Raw genomic sequence first — 14993 nt, 5'->3', positions numbered from 1 at the left:
GAGCAGTGTTTTGTATGAGCTACAAATGTAGGTATTGTATTGCATGTATTCTTATATAGCGCAAACTGCCCCCCTACGGGTATCCTGGAGCTCAGATATAGGAACACAACCATCAAGTGGAGGAGTCGGGAAAAAAGAAAGTATGGCACGAAACACTCACTCCTGCTGACTCTGTTTAGTGACTGAAGCAATCCCTCCCCTTCCTCCAATTGGCCATTAAACTTCTCGGCTCCAAAGGCTTCACTCCATCTGGGAACTCTTGGGGTAACTGACCCGTCACAAATCTCCCTCCATCACAGGTACTTTGCAACCACAAAACCACATCCAGATGGACTACAGTGACTGATCGGAGTCGCGCTAACACAATGTTTTCTCTTATGCATATGCCTCCTCGCACTCTAGTAACATGTCTTGCTGTATTCGCAGTTTTGTCATCCTGCCTTTCAACTTTGTGGTCTCCTAAAATGGCAGCTGGCTGCCTGGAAATATTACTGTTAAAAGAAGCAGCATAAATATCTGACCTCCTCACCAACTAGCAGCTGCTCTCTGATTGTTATGGTTACTGGTTCTGCATTCACGTATGTGAGTGTGTGTGTGCACGGGGGCACACCATAGGTGAGTGCAAACTTTTAATTGTACAAGTACATCCCAATTACAAATCTGCCTGTAGTTTGAGTAGTTTCCAACTTTTCTCAAGGTCTATGTCCTTGTGTGATATTTTCCTACAACCCTTAAATATTTCTTTCTGAGTGTAAGTTGACATTGAAAATGTTTGCGCCATTTTCTTGCAACTTAACTTTAAAGCTGGTCTTCTGTGTCTGGATGGATGCTGATGTTTTTTCTTTCCTAAAATAACTTACCTAGGGTGCAAGAGTCCCTACTTTAATATGAAAACCCACATGCAAAAAAGGAATCGTAGTATATTCAAGAATTACGGGATGTTTGTGAAGCTTTTCAACTTTGCATGTCGCTACTGTTCTACAACTGTTGCCTAGGTAAGTACCCAAGAAATACATTAACAAACGTGAACTCATATCCAAGATTCTGCTAGTTTTTTGACGTCATCATAACCTCATCCCGCAATACGTGCGTTTTTCAAGCTTTTTGTCCCGCAAATTGTACCGGCATTTGCGAATGCTGAAACCTTGGTGGAGATTTCACAGTGAATTCTGAAATTTGTAATGCACGGATCAAGGATTCAAGGTTCAATTGCTCAGTTGATTAAACAACTAATGCAAACTGAGTTTCCAAAGGTTGAATAGTACACAGAGCAAGATCTGAACCATTGGTCCATTTAAAAACAATTGCAACAACAGAAATCATGTGTCTGGTACGCAATACCCACTAGGTCACTTGGGACCGGTCTACCAAACCACAGATTAAAGAATAGGAAGAGATGCATGTGTGTCCATCTATTGTATATTAAAAGCCTAAGTAGCAGCAGGAGAAGGGATGTATCCAGCCAGAGATGAGCGCCTTTCGGCCGCATTCAATCCCTATGGATCTGGTTGCAAAATCATAGGTCTGGTTCAGTAGGCTTTTTCTCATGGCATGAACTCGACATATGGAAAACGAGCACACTGGACATGGACAAACCAGCATGCACAGAACTTGAGAGAGGCAACACGGCGAGCATGGGTATAAAGAATAATCTCTTAAGGTTTTGTGTAGGTAAATATTTACATATAAATGACCACAAAAAAGGACCACCTACACCATCTGTTTTGTCCATTTCATTAAACGTCATAGAATTTTGAGGCAATAAGTATTCTCCATCTCTTGGCTTTTTTGCTCTGAGGTATTTCTCAAGATTGCTTGCACTCCATCGTTTTGTTGCAATGCTGAAAGACTACTTCAATTCAATCAAGGGGAAGAATCTACCATGAAATACAAGGAGACGTTGGATCTTACCAGGATTTTTATTCTCTCATCTCAGACCTTGAGGCAGATTTAAAGCAAGGATTGGCATCATTCTCGATTTTCAACTCTATCGATAATGTTCACCAAAAAGGCCACTTTCCATCATTGGGTGCACCGATAAAAGACTTAAGGTCTTTGTTCCATCTGTGGTGCCAATCCTGAAATTGCAAGGGCAAAAAGTTTCTTGAGGGACAAGCTGATCAGACATGTCCCTCACCTACAAAGAGCCCCCTCAAACCCTCCCAACCAGCATAAATAGCATCCACACCCCTGTGCTCTTTCACGTTTATCCTCTTTGTTTTCAAAGCTTTAGATATGGATAGATAATTATATTTTATGGTAGACCATAATTTGGTCTCACCTCTCTGTAGAGTATTTTATTTCCTTTTTTTAGAGTTTTATATAGTGTGAACTCGACCCGAAGATATCAGGTATCAGAGCCCTTTACATGAGCCCCAGTTTCGTTACAGATGGACACATTCATTTTGATGTTGAGTGTCCCTTCCGAGACTCGAACCAGGCTCCCCAGCTTCGAGATCAACCGCTCTAGCTGTAAGGCTACATCCTCTCCCCTAGAAGAGTAGATACCTGTACATAAAAAAAGATGGAGGGCCATAACAAAAAGTAGATTTCTCGTCGAAGAATCATTCATTTATGACTTGCACTTCATTAGATTGGACTTCTGCACCAAGTTTGTGGGCACATTTTGTTGTGATTCAGTGTTCACGTGTAAACTCTCAATGGATATATCTTGGACCCCACCAAGTGGGGAAAAGAACTAATGACAAAGATGCAAATTATCACTGGAGCAAAATAAAATCCATGTGACAAAACTAAGCTGTAATTTGCTATCATTCATTTGTTTAGTAAATATACCATTGAATCCTCTTTTCAGTTCACATTTTCCAGCATTTTTACTTGCTGGTGAAGATTTGAAAAGTTTCAGATTTTTACCAGTTGCAAAGTTTTCAAAGTTTCATGGTTTATCTTTGCCTTCGCCCCTGCAGTGATTCTTTTTGTACATAGTGTTATAATACTCACCATATTAGTGAGTTCATTTCACTTTAACCATATCCAGCCAAGATGGAAAAAAACTGCAGTTTTTTATTCTACAAGTTTACCTTTTGCAGATCTTTTCTTTGCACAATGTCAAATGTGTGTAGAATTATTGTATGCAAGTTTTCCATTTGCAGCACTTTTCTCTTTACAATAAAAATGTGGCAGAAAAAACACCAAGCCCCCAGTTTCAAGTTACGCAGTTTTTCTGTTTGGGCGGAAATGCAATATTTGCAGATGTTGAATTACTCATGTGGAATTACATTGGGGTTTTCCGCAGACACATTTGCCAGGTTAATTCCACCCAATTGTCCTTGTTAAACGGCCCAGTGATGATGATTTAGCTACATTAAATGTTGTGGTCACACTAATTTTGTATTCCCTATGTAAAGGGGACAGGTCTGAAATCTGTGTTAATACTGCATCCTCAGGTTAGCAATATTCACATTGGATTTATTGATGCACTCAAATACGAGCCTGCTAAGTATAATGTAACAAGCATTTGCAATGCAATAGGTCTCACATTGGGAAAGTTTGAGCTACTGGTATTGTAAATGACAATTTTTTTTATTTATGTGTTGGTTTTAAAAATAGCGAAATTAATAGCTTTGTCATTTACAATGCCAATAGTTATAACTTTTGCAAATGTGACACCTATAGCATTTGTAATGTAATATGTGTTGTATTTACGTGACTTACATGTATTGATATAACAAATAACAATGACTTATTTTTTTTAATAATAATTAAAACTTAAATAAAAGTTATTGTAATTTATAATGGCAATAGCTTAAACTTTTGTAAATAACTTATGAAGGTTATGTTCAGTGTATTTTATTGTGACGAAAATCCAAGAACAGAAGTGAAATATTAACATCTTTTTGTGACATTTGTAATAAAGTTTGAAACATTGAGAGAACATATTTGAACCAGTTGTTGTTGAATGGTTGCACAGATTGATGCTGTGGTGGTGCTGAGTGATGCTGTGGTGGTGCTGAGTGGTGCTGAGTGATAATGTGGTGGTGCTGAGTGATAATGTGGTGGTGCTGAGTGGTGCTGTGGTGGTGCTGAGGGGTGCTGTGGTGGTGCTGAGTGATGCTGTGGTGGTGCTGAGTGGTGCTGTGGTGGTGCTGAGTGATGCTGTGGTGGTGCTGAGTGGTGCTGTGGTGGTGCTGAGTGATAATGTGGTGGTGCTGAGTGGTGCTGTGGTGGTGCTGACTGGTGTTGTGGTGGTGAAGTGTCATTTTAGCCAACAGAGGGAGCCTCCGACAGATCAGACCACATTAGTGAGTCATATAATGGAGGGGGTCCCAGAATGCCATTAGTCACACAACACGATATACACTTGATGTATGAGTTGACATATGGGCCTTAAAATAAACTGCTAGAACGTTAGCCTATACAACACTAGTCCTGCTTGCCTTTAAGTTTTTAAGATGTTCGTGGTTTTATATACCTAATGGCAAAATGTAAATATAGTTTGGTTGTAACGGGAACAAACAATAATAATCACCAGGTCATTGAATATTGAGATTTGTGTGGTGCCAAAAACAAGGGAATAATATATTGAAGAACATATTGGAGAAAATAAGAAACAAAATTAATTAAACTGCGGCCGCGAACTGAAATGAAAAGCGGCAGCGAAATGAAATTAAAAGCGGCCGGTAAATGCTCTCGGCATTGCGGGGGCAGGGGGCGCATTCCTTTGAATTGAAGCTCTCGGCATAATGAGCTAGAGCTAAAGTGAAATACGGCCGTGGGCAGCAACCAACGTTAGTCTATACAACACTAGTCCTGCTTGCCTTTAAGTTTTTAAGATGTTTGTGGTTTTATATACCTAATGGCAAAATGCAAATATAGTTCGGTTGTAACGGGAACAAACAATAATAATCACCAGGTCATTGAATATTGAGATTTGTGTGGTGCGAAAAACAAGGGAATAATGAAATTAAAAGCGGCCGGGAAGCAACAGCAGGGGTGAATTAGGGGGGAGGAGAAGTGAGGCAGATCGCGCGCTGGGGAAGCTTCACGCTTGAATGCCTGAGGCCGAGCGCACGCTGTGGGAACCTTCAGGTGCCTGCCCTTCAACACAACCTCCTCCAAGCAACTTAGGACTTCAAAGTCTCGTTGGAGAATAAGTCTGTTGCCTCCTCTAGAAGCTTCCTGGAAATATGTGACAACCTAGAAGTCTTGTCCAAAGATCACTTCTTTGCCATTCAAGTCAACAGTCATATAGCCTGGCCAAAAGTTCTTACATTTACCACCACTCCATGAATCTCACAAAAAGTAATCCCAACATCTTCAATTCTAAAACAAGAGCAGTAGCATGAGTGAACTTGCGACAAAAGCTGCTGCTGGTAAAACAAAAGCATTTTATACGTTTAGAAACCACGAACCAAAACCGGAGCCTGGCGGATTGGCAAAGTAAAGCGGCATAAAATACAACAGCCTGCCACTAAAAAGCTATTGGGGGAAATGCCGATTGAAAGAAAGAGGGGCGGGGGAGTAACGGGGTGGCGAGGTATTGCGAACCGTAATGTTATTGTTAGTTGTTTTGGCAAGAGCAGTAGCATGAGTGAACTTGCGACAAAAGCTGCTGCTGGTAAAACAAAAGCATTTTAAACGTTTAGAAACCACGAACCAAAACCAGAGCCTGGCGGATTGGCAAAGTAAAAGTGGCATAAGATACAACAGCCTGCTACAAAAAAGCTATTGGGGGAAATGCCGATAGAAAGAAAGAAAGAGGGGCGGGGGAGTAACGGGGTGGCGAGGTAGGGAGGAGGGGAGAGAGGGGCGGAAGAAACGTGGGCGGGGCTAAGGAGAAGAAAATCGGGTGGGGGAGAAAGAGGATTGGATGGGAGACGGGGAGGGCAGAGATGGGGTGGAATGGGGAAATATAGGAGGGATAGTGAACGAAGGGGCAAGAGACTGGAGTGAAATGGATCCAAAATAAAAAAAACAAGTTAAAGGCACGTACTTTATGACGCGGAAATCAGGATGGGGCAAGAGAGACACAACATGCACGTTCACCATTGAGTGTGCGAGGAACAAGATGCGGCTTGGGGGAATGAAATTAAAAGTGGCCGGGAAATGCTCTCGGCATTGCAGGGCCGGGGTGCGCATTCCTTTGAAGTGAGAGCACGGCCTCGCGGCCGTGAAATTGAAACTGCAGGGGTGAATTAGGGGGGAGGAGAAGTGAGGCCGAGCGCGCGCTGGGGTGAATGCCTGAGGCCGAGCACACGCTGGGGAAGCTTCAGATGCCTGTGGGAGGGAGGCTGATGGGTTTGATGTGGACGTGCGTTTTGAACGAGTGCACCACATGAACTGTACGAAATCCGCAATTGTTTCAGAGCTTGGTTTGCCTACTATACTCTCGTCTATTTATCCCTGCGGGATATAATAGTTCCCTACATTTATTTGTGTGTTCCACTCAAACTGTATGTGGTAATATCCATTCCTGCATTCACTCATGGCATCCACCGCAGTCAGATTGCATCTGCAAAGTTACGCCAAATAATTGTCACTGCAAACACTTTATGTACCAGGAATTCTGATACTTGTGTATAGGCAACACACCAAAAATAAACCTACACACTATGACCAACCTGAAACTAACCACTCAGAATACAGATAATCATCTAAGGAGGTCTGTTATTCGCATACTGTAGAGCACATAAAATGGACAAGCACTCCAGAACACGAACAATTATACATTTAGTACTTCCTAAAAGAACCTCAAAATCCTGATGCAAATAAACGCATCTCTTTTTGTAATACCAACTATATACTAGTAGGTCATGTCACATCTCCAGTCGCAGGGGTCTCAGAATGACTTGCCTGAAGAATGATTATTAGGCAGGTCGCATTTTGTGATCCACACAGGAATAGTGACCTCCAAGAACAAGCATTGACCTAGCCAATAGGTGTCGCCTTTGGGACCTCACCAGTGTTTAGCCAGAGATATTGGCTTTGCCAATGTCTTTAGGCTATGTTGTAGATCAGTGTGGCAGCTGTGCAGCATGTTGAAAGTTTATAATAAAATAGTGTCATAAGCATTTTTGTTACCTTATCTATAACCAAGAAAACATTATGCACAAATGACCGACTTATTTAAAAAAATAATTGATACAAAAAATGTCTTCTAGTCTTTTTGTCCTTGCAATGCTGGCAATGTCTTCCTGCCTGATCTAATGCTTGTTTGTTGTAGTTTTTTTTGTTATCGGGAGTAGGGAGGGGGGGATATAAACAATCAGAACATAGAGGTTGGGAAATAGTATCTGAATTACAACAGGAGCAGCTGACAGACACTAGGGGAGAATTAACAGATGCCAGATTCCAAGGGCAGTCAGAGGTGATGCTGAATGATGCAGAGGTGGTGGTGTGCTGATGCAGACGTGATGCTTAGGTGGTGCTGAATGTTACATAGGTGGTGCTGCGTGATGCTGAGGTGGTGCTGAGGTGTTGTGCTGGTGCGGAGGTGATACTCCGGTGATGCTGAGTGATACCGAGGTGGTGCTGAGTGATGCTGAGGTGGTGGTGCTGCACTGGTACTGAGATGGTGCTGAGGTGGTGCTGAGGTGGTGCTAAGTGATGCTGAGTTGGTGCTGGGCTGAGGTGATGCTGCTCTGATGCTGAGGTGGTGCTGCGCTCATGCTGAAGTGGTGCTGCTTTGGTTCTGAACTACTGCTGAGGTGGGGCTGCGCTAGTACTGAGGTGGGGCTGCGCTGTTGGTGCTGCACTGATACGGAGGGAACGATGTGCAGGAGCTGTAACCAACAGGTAAGAATATCATCATGACATTCATAATTATCTTCCAGAGGCTATGAACAGCAAAAGGGTCAGACCTGGGTGGGAAAGAAGTAATAGCACATAGGAACGTTTTCATAGTTGAATAATGCACAAGAGAACAATAAAGAGTTTCTCAATGCAATAAAAGTATTAGGGCCCCGTAAAGGAGGTCAGTATCCGAGATAGGAAGACAACGGATATATTTAAAGTTACACATACCCACTTACGAAAAAGCCAGAGTGTTTTTTGTTTTATAATCCTATATGATTTTATATTAACACTTTCATAAAAGAGTACTGAACTAAAATACTTTAAAATAAATGTTAGTGAATTTAGCAGCTGTAGGTTTGAATAGTCTTATTGTTGAAAAATATTTTTAAATCAACAGTAAATAGCAAGAAGTGCAAATTGAGAACTCCAAGTCTAAGTCATTAGTACCAGGACACAAATGCTATGACTCACGCGCATTTTGTGAAGTTACACTTGCATGGGAGACCGAACGTTGCAATTAATTAAAAAATTAAAAATAAAGCGGGTCATAAGGCTAAGACGTGCTAAACTTAAGGTTTCACTGAGCATGTACAGAGTGACTGGGCAACACACACTGAGGGCCAAGTAAAATCCAGTCGGGGAAAAGGGCATATTTCTACGGTGTCTTGCTAATACTGAGAAGGACAGGCATGTTGACTCTCATTAGTACAGCCTATCAGACAGCACACACTTCCCCCTGCTGCTGGGACCTTTTAAAGTACCATGATCATGTGTGAACCCCACTGCAGCAGCACCCATGTGGTCTGGGCCAATTAACACATTGACAAAGGTTCACCGACGAATCATAAAGCAGACCCGCCACGACTGTATAATTGACAGCTTGTGTACAAACCAAGTTCACCAACACAGCCCTGTACCGCACTAGATCTGGCCCATTAGAAGCACAACCACACCTCCCCTAAAAAAGCTGTGCATTGCCAGGCAGCACAGCAGAGAAATGTCAGTCACATGGGCCCGGGTGCAGCGTTGAACATTGTCCAACAGTGTTAGTACCATTAGGAGAGCCGGTGTCTCCAAACTAAGAATTGTACTCTTTAGGTTGAAATCATCAGCTGGTATTAGAACATGGTTTAGTAAATGGCTGATTGGCAATGGCTGTCCTAGTGACACATTATTAGCATTTATAAATGTAATACAATATAATCAGTATCTCCTAAACACGTGCCCTAAACCCCCCTTGAAAACATCTGTGTCTTTAAATCCAAGTGATCACATGCATGACAACGCCTAATGCTTACCACTGTCATGGTTCAGTGTCGGGAACTTATTTCTGTTTACCACCGCACACCATTTTTAGCAGCGGCAGCAGCATCATATTTAAGGTTCAGACAGACAAGGGCTGGGAGGACAAGTTCTAATTGGCATCTGATGCAATGTGCTATCTAAGCATGTGAAGTGCACATAAGTCCTGTGGACTAATGCTCAGAAGTGGTTAATTATATACTGCAGCTTCCATTTAAATCCAACACTGATATAAGGACAAAGCACTCTGGCGCCCAGGACTGGCCACATCCACGCCCAGCCTGTGAAGCTTTTAGATGGTCCCTGAAAGTGTTGCAGTGTCTGTGCCAGAGCCTTAACTCTTGCAGAGTGTTCACAGTCCATGGAAGAGGGTGACCAACTCCGTGGAGAACACACGGTGTCCACCTCTCATTTAAGGAAGGGCTGTACAGTTTGTATTTGCTTGTTGAAACTATTTGGTTTTCAGGCATGAGGGGGGAGGGCACACCTGTTGTTGGAACTTGACAGAAGACTTGTGTATAAACTTTCAGAGCATGGGATTCTAGCAGAGCTGCCGCCTGGAGAAACACTGAATTTCTGCATACTGGTTCAAAATGGTTGTTAGAAATATGCATGTCTTTCTATATGTCCCATTCATGAACTTTTAGCACTTATTTTTCACTCACATTCTAAGGACTCCTGATATGCTGATTTGGAAAATGAAAATACCACCAGCTGAGCACATTTGAAACAACCTGAAAAAACCTGAGAATAATACATCTAAATTACAAATGTTGAAACTGTAAGAAAATAAAAAATGAATGTTAATGTTAAGTTTATTGGCAGTACAGCTGGGAGCTGACTGAAGACACAATCAGCTGGGAGCAGCCCAGAAGACATGAGAAGGAGCAGCTGTGATTTGTGCTGTCGGAAAGCAACTAATAAACGAGCTGGAACAGCTGGAAGCTGCGCCATTGGAAAGCAACTAATAAAAAACAAGATAAGCGTGTTGTTGTCGGGAATTGAGTCGCATAAATAACAGTAAGAATAACATCACATGTAACATGGGCAGTCCTCACAGGAGGTTACAAAATACCAAAAGGAGGGACTGTTAAGCATATTGACCAAACAAAAGGAAGCATTTAGGAAGGGCAGTAACAGGAACCAATGAAAAAGATGGGAGGTGCTTGAAACCCCCATTGTAGATACAGCATGTATTGAAGACAGCGCATGTGCTGTCAACGTGAGACCTAAAACGTAGACCACCATTCCTGAACTTGCATTCCTAAACGGGAAAATACTTTTTTTTAAAGCAGCCTCTGTCCTTAAAGGGACTGGTGCTGTTTTAAACAAAAAAAGGTCTCTGGAAAAATGCCAGCTCCCCTCAAGGACTTTCAACACAATTCCTAAAGGGAAAGCTGTCCAAGGAGGATATATAATTGCAAATCGCATATAGGCCCCAATCATAACCCTGTAATTAAGAATTAGTTAGTCAACCCTTTTTGTGATTTGGAAAGGCTTTACTGAATCATAAAATGGCCTTAGTATATATTAAAAAAACTATTTTGCAGAAGTGTGTTTCTTCCAATCACTGAGTTTGCAAATACAACATGCTTTAAAAGTACATCGGGCCATCAGCAATGAACTACTCCCATTCTGAAGTGCTATACACATTGGACATCTACATTTCAGTGGTAGGTTAGCATGTCTGTAGTATTTCTGACAGCCATATTTTAAGGAGTCTGCTTATATTCTAGAATTGGACACATTTGGCCTTACTCTTCTTTCCTGAAAAATCTCTAGCTTTACGTCAGTGACTCACTTGAGTCAATAACCCCACCATTAATCAGATGATCTGAACGCCCTATTTGCTATTAGGTGAAAATGTGTATTACGAGAATCTATAAAGAACCAATACTATACAAGGAATTTGGAAACAGGTTGCATTTAAAGTGAATTTCACTGCAAGGAGGTGGTGAGGGCTGTGAAGGTATTGAGTGTGTAACATAGACAATTTGTCCTTCCAAAAAAACAAAAAAAAGAGCTGTGCTTTAAGTCAAGCCTACCAAACAATGTACCTGTCTGCTTGCGAAAGACATATTGTGGGCTTATCGAGTACACAGAGGAGCTTGCAGATAGCCCGTTGCTTATCATTGATTGGCATTACTGTCACTCTCATTTGACTGTTTCTCTTCAATGGCTTGCAATGTCTATCTTGTATATGTCCCTCTCCTGGAACAAAGTCAATTTACTTGTGGCCTTCCACTGGTCACTTTTAGGGAACTACTTTGTCCCTGTGTCTTAAGAACCTGATGAGAATGCATGTGTTTTCCAACTGTCTCCCTCATGTGCTTCTCTTCCCTTGTCTGAACTCATTGTTGCTCTCTCTCCCCCGCGTGTTTTGCCTCTTCTGTGATTTGCTCACCCTAGTCTGCTTTTCCTCCCTGCATGGCTTTTCACCCATGTGCGTCTCCCCCCTAGCTCCATGTTGCTCTCTCTATCATCTGTTTGCTTTTCTCTCCCATGCTTCATGTTGCTATCTCTATCTTGTCCATGTTCTTTTCTACACCTCCCACCCAAGCCCACCATGTTGTTCCCCACGTATGCCCTCTGTGTTGCTTACCCTGCCTGTACACCTTGGTTTGCTTATCCATTCATGCCCCTGGGTTGCTTCCACGACATGTTGCTTTCCCCTCCCACTTTTTATTTACCAATTCAACTTAGATCGGTAAATAAAAAGAAGAAAGAGCATGTGCCCTTTTTAAGGCGCATGCATACTTGGTGGATGTGTCCACAAAATGAAGAAGGTGGCGATGTCATATTCTTCTTTAGCCATGCTGCGCAGCATTGGGGATTCTGTACAGCATCACTAAAAACCATTGGGAAAGCTATTAGGTCCGTAAGACAAGATCTACTGGCATTTTTTTTTAGAGTTTTATATAGCACGAACTAGACCCGAGACATCAGGTATCAGAGCGCTTTACATGAGCACCAGTTTCGTTACACGAGGACATATTCATTTTTGTTAGGCGTGGGGAGATGAAGTGATTTGCCCAGAATCACAGGATGTTGAGCGTGGTTACCAAGACTAAACAATGGTTCCCCAGCTTCGAGGTCGATCGCTCTAGCCGTAAGGCTACATCCTCTCCCCAAACCTTGTTCTGATAATGTCTGGCCACAACAGCCAGTATATTTATTACTGGGGGGGGTCACTGCTCCACCTGTCTGCATTAGCCATGAGGAAAAGCATCTCTTTCTTCTGTGAGAATTGTTTCTCGATCTCAGATAACCATCCTCCTAACTGGTGGCTGAATCTGATTCTCTTAATGTTCACTGAAGATCTTTTTCAACCATTCGACCTGTGACCCCCCCCTGAAGCGGCTGCCTGATTGAACCTGTGTTCTTGATCACTATCACGTGTGCTGGAAGGGTTGGCGGAAGGCTGCCTCCTCTACGCCTCTCTGCAGGTTCTCTTTCCTCTCTTTTCTTCGCTAGACCTAGATATTGTTTGATTTCAGGCACAGAGGTAGGATAGGCGTGTGAACGTGTAGTGCTGACCCTGCAGAAAATGTCCTGCAAGGCACAAAGCGGCCATCTTTTTGAAGCAGTCTCAAAGCTTAATCACATTTTATTAGAGCCCATTTGCTGAGCCATCATCTGCTGCTCGTTACCAATGAATCTTCATGGTACTGCGCCTCACAGACCTTTAGGAAGGTTATTACTACAAGGCACTGCATTCAAGATTATTTTTTGATCCCTTTCATTGTACTACACAGCCAGCTCTTTAAGTAAAATGGCTCCTCTTCCTATTGCTTGAACTCATGTAAACTGGTAACTATGGCTCCTCTTTCTCCCTTTTCCCCATGCCTTGCCCTTTCTTTTTGTCCACACAACTCATTATTATGCACTATTTAATGTACCCCATTACTTCATATTTTTTTACTTTTAAATATTTTCTTTCTTTCTAGGCCTCGCTTAAGTGTTATAAGACATTATTTTGACCTACAGTGTTCTTAGAGCTAGCCCGCTGTTTACTATTGGTTGGTATTATTATCACTCTCCTTTGCTTGCTTCTTATTTGATGGCTTATGTGAGCATTACTTCCCCGTTGTGAGTTTATCCCTCCACTGCAGCCTACCTACTCTGCTAATTTGTTTTCGTTGATACTTTTTTTCTTTTTACTTAAGCACTCCATGAGTGTGTGTGTGTGTGTTTTTTCCATTGGCCTCCCTCGTGTGCATCTCTGCCCCCAGTCTCTGTTTTGCTCTGTCTCACCTAGAGTTTCTTTGACCCCGTCTCCTTGTTGCTCTATCTTGCCGTGTGCTTCTGTGCTCCTCGGTCTCTAAGTTGCTCTGTCTTGCTGTGTGCTTCTCTGCCCCCGTCTTCTGTGTTGCCTCAACTCACCCTGTTGTTTTGTGCTCCTCCAACATCTCTGTGTTGCTCTGTCTTGCCATGTGCTTCTCTACCCCAAGACCAACAGCCAGATTCATGAAGCCAAAATCGGCTCGCAAAGGGCCAGAATCTGCAAACCTGGCCCTTTGCGAGTGCTTTTTTTGCATTTGGGATTCATCATCCCAAATGCAAAAATCGCAAATTTTGAAAGCGCTAAATTGCGAGGAATTGCATTTAAGGAATCTCTATTTGAGATTCCTTAAATGCAATTCATGAACCATATTAGAATTGCGAATTCGCAATCTTGGGCCGCTATTTACCGCGAAGTCTGACTTCGTGGTAAATAGCGAAAACTTAGAAAAATGCACTTTAGTGCATTTTTCTAAGTTGGATGTTACACACAACACATGTCCTTTGGACATGTGTGTGCGCAACACCAGTGTAAATCACCATTTCAGGGGTGCTACAGGGTGTCCTTTGAACACCCTGGCACCCTTGAAATCGCTTCCTTATTTGCGATTCGCTAATTGCTAATCGCAAATAAGGAATGACTCCCCATTCATTCCTATGGGCCTTAGGGCCTTTGGCCCATAGGAATGAATGGGGAGTCATTCCTTATTTGCGATTAGCAATTAGCGAATCGCAAATAAGGAAGCAGTAGAAATCGCTATAAATTTTGCGATTTCTACATGCATCCCGTTTTGCGAGTCTTTAATAGCGATTCCTTAATAATCGCTATTAAGGACTCGCAAAAGAAGACCATGATGAATCTGGGGGCTAGTCTCTATGTTGCTCTGTCTTGCGTTTGTTTCTGTGCTCTCCTCTCACCCCATGGTCTCTGTGTTGCTCCGTCTAACTGAGTGATTCTCTGCTCCTCCTATGTTGCTTTCCCCTTTTCGTTTTGCTCTGTCTCACTGTGCGCTTCTGTGCTCTGTGTTGCTGTGTGTCACCATGTGCTTCTGTGCTCCCCTGTGTTGCTTTGTCTCTCAGTCTGCCTCTCTGTTTCTCCCATATTGTTTCTGTCCCTGTGTTGCTTCCGACCTACCTTTTCCCCCAGTTTTGCTTCCCTGCACTCCCACATCCCAGTTTGCCTTCCATGCTCCTCCCTGCCATTTTTTTCCCTTTTAAGTTAAAGATCCAATGTGGATCTGTAAGCAAACATTTAAAAAACAGCACCAGAGTCATTTTGTAGGCTCACACATGCAAAAATGTTTTGAATTCTGTGCTACAGCATGGCTAAAATCCATTGACAAAGCCTATAGGTCCCAAAGGGGAGATCTATTGGCTTAACCAAAGTTTTTTTTTATTTCTAAGGCTCTAATTCAGAGGTCCCGTTTCATTCCAATAGGGTCAATAAGAACAGCTAAATGCCACATCAGAACTATGAGACTCGTTAAAACACCAGGGATCTGTTTAAATGAGATTCCAAGGAAAAATGAGGAATATCTGGGGAGTCAGACTTGGAATTCCTCATTTCTCCAGGGATTCTTGGGTTCAACCCAGGATCCCCGCTATTTGCTCATCACCACCATTGACATAGCCCCTGGCTTACCTTCAAAACGGCC

This window comes from Lissotriton helveticus, chromosome 12 (genome assembly GCF_964261635.1).
Source record: "Lissotriton helveticus chromosome 12, aLisHel1.1, whole genome shotgun sequence".
NCBI classification, from domain to species: domain Eukaryota; kingdom Metazoa; phylum Chordata; class Amphibia; order Caudata; family Salamandridae; genus Lissotriton; species Lissotriton helveticus.
Note: the sequence above shows the minus strand (reverse complement) of the source record.